A 5,590-nucleotide genomic window follows, 5' to 3' on the forward strand; every position below is an offset into this window, starting at 1 on the left:
CTCTACCACCTTTGAGTACCCAATTCCTGCAACCATCATTCTTGAACTGTGCAGTTTCTATGCATTGGATCCCATATTGAATACAGTTTGGTAAAAGCAAACCTGTATTTAATAATAATGATAATGATAATGATGACGATAACAATAACAATAACAACAATAATAATAATAAAGGAAAATAGCTGTTTTCAACATTCTATCAGCTTTGTAACAGCCTTGCATATAGTGGTATTTCTACAACTCTATTAACTAGTTGATCAATTAAAGAGAAAAGTTAAAACAAAAAAGAATTTTTAAAAAGCCCAGGATGTTACTTGAGAAATGAAAGCAAAATTAATTACTCATCAATCAGCTATCTTTCTGTACTTACAAATACCATAGATGTATTCTTTTTTGTTTTGTTTTGGTTTTTGGGTCCGGTCATGGGGCCTGAACTCTGGGCCTGGACGCTGTCCCTCAGCTCTTCAGCTCAAGGCTAGCACTCTACCACTTGAGCCACAGCGCCACTTCCAGCTTTTTTCTTTTTTGCTTATGTGGTGCTGAGGAATCGAACCCAGGGCCTCATGTATGCAAGGCAAGCGCTTTACCACTGAGCCACCTTCCCAGCCCTATAGATGTATTCTTAAACAGACTAAATTATCTGTAACCTTTTGCTTTGTACACAAGAGGTGTACAGATATTCTAGGGGATCAAAGACACCTGTGCAAAGACAATTTGTGATTAGTTTTACATTTACTTTTTAGCCAGGAATATTTAGCATAAGTGATGCTTATTACGATGCTTTAATAGAAACATAGAATCTTCTGTGTTCTTCTCAATCTCACCACATGCATCCATGAAACACTTCTATAACTCTTGTAAAGCTGGGAGGCCATGAAGGTGTAACTGAGCAATATTGTTGGAGGAGCTATTGCATCCAGAGGAAACAAGACTAATCTGCTATGCAGAAGTGCAGGGGCAGAGCTACTGCTCTAAGGTACAATCTGGAACTAGGACCATAGACTTAACTATACATTTGTAAACTTTTAAATTATCTCCATGTGTAGTAAAAGGACTGACAACTATTATTCAGAGGGAAAAAAGAAATAACGTATCCTGGTGAATCTACTATTATAAAATCCTTTTTTAAAAGAAGGTGCTGATTGCATTTGATACTGAACTCTCCTTTTAAGAGTATGAATAAGCTCTGAGCGTGGTGGGAAACCTAGAATGGGATCCGAATTAGGCCAATGAAAAATGTGGTTCTATTTTTATTGAAAGTAGAGTGATCATCTTCAATTTAAGTCTTGGTATCATAATGCTGACATATAACTTACACATAGGCAATTTCTCTCAGGGTGGAAGGTCAGTCAATTAATCCATTGCATCACCTACTCACCTATGTGTGTGCCAGCTGTTTGGGAGAACTTGAAAACATGATGGAAAATTCTTAATATTCTTTGACAGGACAATATTTGTACTTAGAGTCTGGCCATTCCAGAATGATGCTTCCCTGTTAGAACGGCCAGTCAATCTCACTGCATGATGGAAAACAGATGTAAGATTAGGAAGCAAAGTAGTTTTCCAGATCCTTGGTCCCAGCATGCTGCAGAGCTGAGCCCCAGAGTTAACCAGCCAAGTGCTGACACATGTCTTACAGCAAAATATCCCTCACAGCCACAGTTCAAAGGCCTCGCTACCCTCCAGGGCAATTAATACAGCATCACGTTCAATGGTGCTTGAACCAAATCCATTGAATCCTCAGGGGAGAAATAACGAAGCAATCGCAGAGCTCAGACAAGAGCAGCAAGCAATAGGGGCTAAAGTTTCAGTCCCTGAAAATGGAGCTGTGCCTGAAAGCTCGGGTTGAGTTACAGGTTACAGACTTACTGGAAGAGAATTGGGCTCAGATCGGGCAATCCACTTCTAGGACAGTATTTGTAAAATAGCAGAAAAAACGGAAAAACAATTAATGGGAGAAGCAAAGAAGGAAGGAGAGAGGGAGGAAGAGAGAACAGAAAAAGGAAGAAGAAAGAAGGAGAAGAAGAAGAAGAGGAAAGAAGAAGGAGGAGGAAAGGGAGGAAAGAAGGAAGAAAGGGAGGAAGGAAGGAAGGGAGGAAGGAAGGAAGGAAGGGAAGAAGGAAGGAAGGAAGCAAGGAAGGAAGGAAGGAAGGAAAGAGGGGAGGGGAGGAAGGGAGGAAGGGAAAAAGAAGAAGGAGGAGGAGAAGAAGGAAGAGGAGTAAAAGAAGGAGGAGGAAGAAAGGAAGGAAAGCAGGTAAGGCAAAAAGCAAGGAAGAAAGAGGAAGTAGAAAGAATGAAGAAGAAAACCTACCTATACATGTTGAAAGTTCCCATTGGTGTGTTCTACCAGAGGAAATGAAAAGAAGACCTTCTTTCTAAGACCTAAAGCATCTTGCAGAGCAGATGAATTTAAGAATGACACTTTCTCAAGGGCTTAAGTACTTCTTTCCTTAGGCTTCTGGAAGCAAGCAAACCACATGGGCAAAATATGAAAACAGAATAAAACTTAAACCATGACAAGCTCTATCTCCCAACCTTTAACTTTTTTAAAATTTATTTTTCTTCTTGCTGTTGTTTGTAAGTAGTTGTCCGAAGGTAGTACAGGTCCATAAGTCCAGTTATGAGTACAATGCTTCTTGGTCAATATCATTTCTCCCTTTATTCTTTTCTGTTTTCCTCTCCTGACCCTATTCTCCATTTGTAAGGAATGAAAAGACTTGGGAAAACATCATAATAAGTGAAATAAGCCCGACCTAAAGACACATAGGTCCCATGTTTTCCCTTATTTGCAATAATCAGTATATGTCTAGAATAATCTTAGCAGATGAGCAAGAATAGCTTAATAGCTACATACATATAAGATGATAAGTGAAATGAACCCCAAGACATGGACATAAGAAGTTTTTCTTTGTTGTTGTTGTTTTTCATGTACTATGTGATTTCTCATTCTTGTTTCTTTTGTGTGTTCTTCCCCCTTTAGAATTTTGAAGGAAAGCAATTGTTCAATAGCCAGAAAGAAGAATTGAGTACTGAAGGCATCTCTGTTTCAAGGATGCTGAGAAGCAACGTGATGCAACCTGGAGTTATCCACATGCAGAGTACCCGTGTGGCATGCCATTTGTGACGTAGGTCCCTCGTGGGTAAGTGAGTGCCACTGTCCCATATTGTGTGCCTGGGTTAGGCAGAATCTAATGCATGTATAGTTCTTTTCCTTCCTAAAAATGGTTATAAACAACATATTGTTCACCACAGAGTATGTAACTACACACAAGTTAAAATCTAGTCACTTAAGGGTAACCTGAGAAATCTTGAAGGATGACATTCTATGTTTTGTTTCCTGTAGGTCTAAATACAAAGGTGAATTTACAAGCAAAAAGCCCATGTGTTGCTATACAATGACAGGCATTATGTTGGAGAGATTGGGAATGTGGACCCTATAGCCAAACTCCCCACATTTAAAGCTCACATCTGTCATTTACTAGCGGTTTTACTTTTTGGCAAATCTGTTAAAATGTCTAGATTTGCTTTCTTTATTGAGAAGGCCAGGGACAGTATCCTTGAGGTTGAAATGGGTTATCATATATTAACTATTATCACTATTATTACCTCTTTTACATAACTTTTTTCACTTAACAGTGAATATATTTCCACAAGAATAAATATACATGTATGTCTTAATTTTGAAAGGATATATGGAATTAAATACATTCTGTGGTTACCATGGCATACATTATTATAAATGAGGAAGGTCTAGCTATTCTCTGCTGCAAACCACATTATATAGAAGTTATATTTTCATACCTTTGTAATTCTTTGGTAAATAGGTAACAGTGGAGCCAATAGATAATTTTTAATTTTTTTTCTTTTATTCACCAGCTGCCCAGGTACCAAAAAATTATGCCTCTGAAATCTCTTGATGTCGATGCCACATGCAGAACAATCAAGATGCCTTACATGTGCCACTCACGGCAAAAGCCCTTTTTTGCCAATAGATCATTTTTAAAGTTTTTGATTTGTATGGCCAAAATGTTCTTCAGGAAATTTTTACCTATTTTATTTCTACGGTGTGTGACTCTGGATCAATTCATTTTCTCCCATTCTTGTTGACATTAAATATTTTTTAAAAAAATTTAAAAATCTCTATTTAATATTATTGTCATTAAAATTTAAGATTTCATTATCATTAAAATATTATTGTCACTAATATTCAAGTCAAACACAAAGACTTGACTGGAAGAGAATGAGCTAATAGTATTGGTATATTTATGGGGAATTTCTTTTCCTCATGAAAGATGATGTTATGTATTATAGATATGCATTTGTTTATTCATAAATATGTTATACACATGTATATATGGGCGAATCTATATAATATATGTATGTAATACAATTTTCTTCATTGATGACTATCAGAAAGCAGGAAGATGTATAAAAAACCTTTCTCATTCTGGGTTATAAAGGGTATGAAAGGCTGCAACTCTCACAGAAGGTATGTAGGGAGAATTTGAGATAGAGAACTTGTACCAGCTGAAATAACAAAGGGACAGGGGGAAGAACTGGGGGGGGGGGGCATCATGATACAAGTCCAGAAATGCTGAGCTGATCAGAATGGGAGGAACAGGAAGCTCATACCAGAATTGGTAGCAGAGATGCATGGTGCTGAGTGAACTGCAGATAGTGTTGTGTGTGTATGGTGGTAGGGTATCTGGTTGGAGACCTTGTGGATAAAATCTACTAGTTGTGAAGTTACAAGGGATGGGAAAAAGTGAAGGAAATAAAGGCCCTGGGAGAGACACCCTGTAGAGAAGTGTGTTTAGGAATGAACAATCATGGGAGGTCTTGCATGACATTGAAGTGTAGCCATTAACCTGTATGATGTATTTTTAGCAAAGTGTAAACTTGTTCAACCACTCTGGTAAGTAGTATGGAGGTTCCTCAAAAGACTAAACATAGAGCTCCCCTATGACCCAGCAATCCCACTAGGACATTTACCCAAATGACAACAAAGAAGGCCATACTAAAGCTTCCAGCACAACCATGTTCATTGCAGTATTATTTACCATAGGTGAGATATGGAACCAAGTCCCCCCACAGTGATTTTCTACTTCCATACAGCTTTGTGTGCTGTACTAAAAACAGAACCAGATAAAATAGTGAGCTTAAGAAATAGTCAACCTTTTTTTGTAGCATCTTGTTCATTGAGATGTTTCCTTATTTTTAGCCAATGAGAGCTATACAAAGAAGAAGAATGAAGTTACATAAAATGTGTGTGTGTGTGTGTGTGTGTGTGTGTGTGTGTGTGTGTGTGTTTCCTTACTGGATCAGTCAACTTTCTGTGAATGAGATAAAGTTTCTTAGAATGAGATAAAGTTTATCTCTGTTCACCATTTTGGAAGTTTTAGTCTATAGCTTGCTGGTTTTAGTCTATAACTTGTTGGTTGTATCAGGGCCTGCAAAGGGAGCACATCACAGCAGAAGAATGAAGAGGAGAAATCTTCCTACCTGATGTCCAGGAAGTAAAAGAGTGAGAGGAGACATGCCTAGGTGATGGGAAGATGTCACACTAGGCCCCATTCCATCTCCTAAAGCG

At 38.0% G+C, this 5,590-nt stretch overlaps 1 non-coding gene across 1 annotated transcript; it reads right to left on the minus strand.

Moving 5' to 3' along the window:
- Positions 1-3,829: 3,829 nt before the first annotated feature.
- Positions 3,830-3,983, minus strand: LOC138835237 (U11 spliceosomal RNA). Its single transcript, XR_011374526.1, has one exon. It is a non-coding gene; the product is annotated as a U11 spliceosomal RNA (small nuclear RNA).
- Between the last annotated feature and the right edge of the window lie 1,607 nt (positions 3,984-5,590).

Source organism: Dipodomys merriami, unplaced genomic scaffold, assembly GCF_024711535.1.
Source record: "Dipodomys merriami isolate MVZ:Mamm:240054 unplaced genomic scaffold, mDipMer1.0.p SCAF_1, whole genome shotgun sequence".
In the NCBI taxonomy this organism is placed as follows: Eukaryota; Metazoa; Chordata; class Mammalia; order Rodentia; family Heteromyidae; genus Dipodomys; species Dipodomys merriami.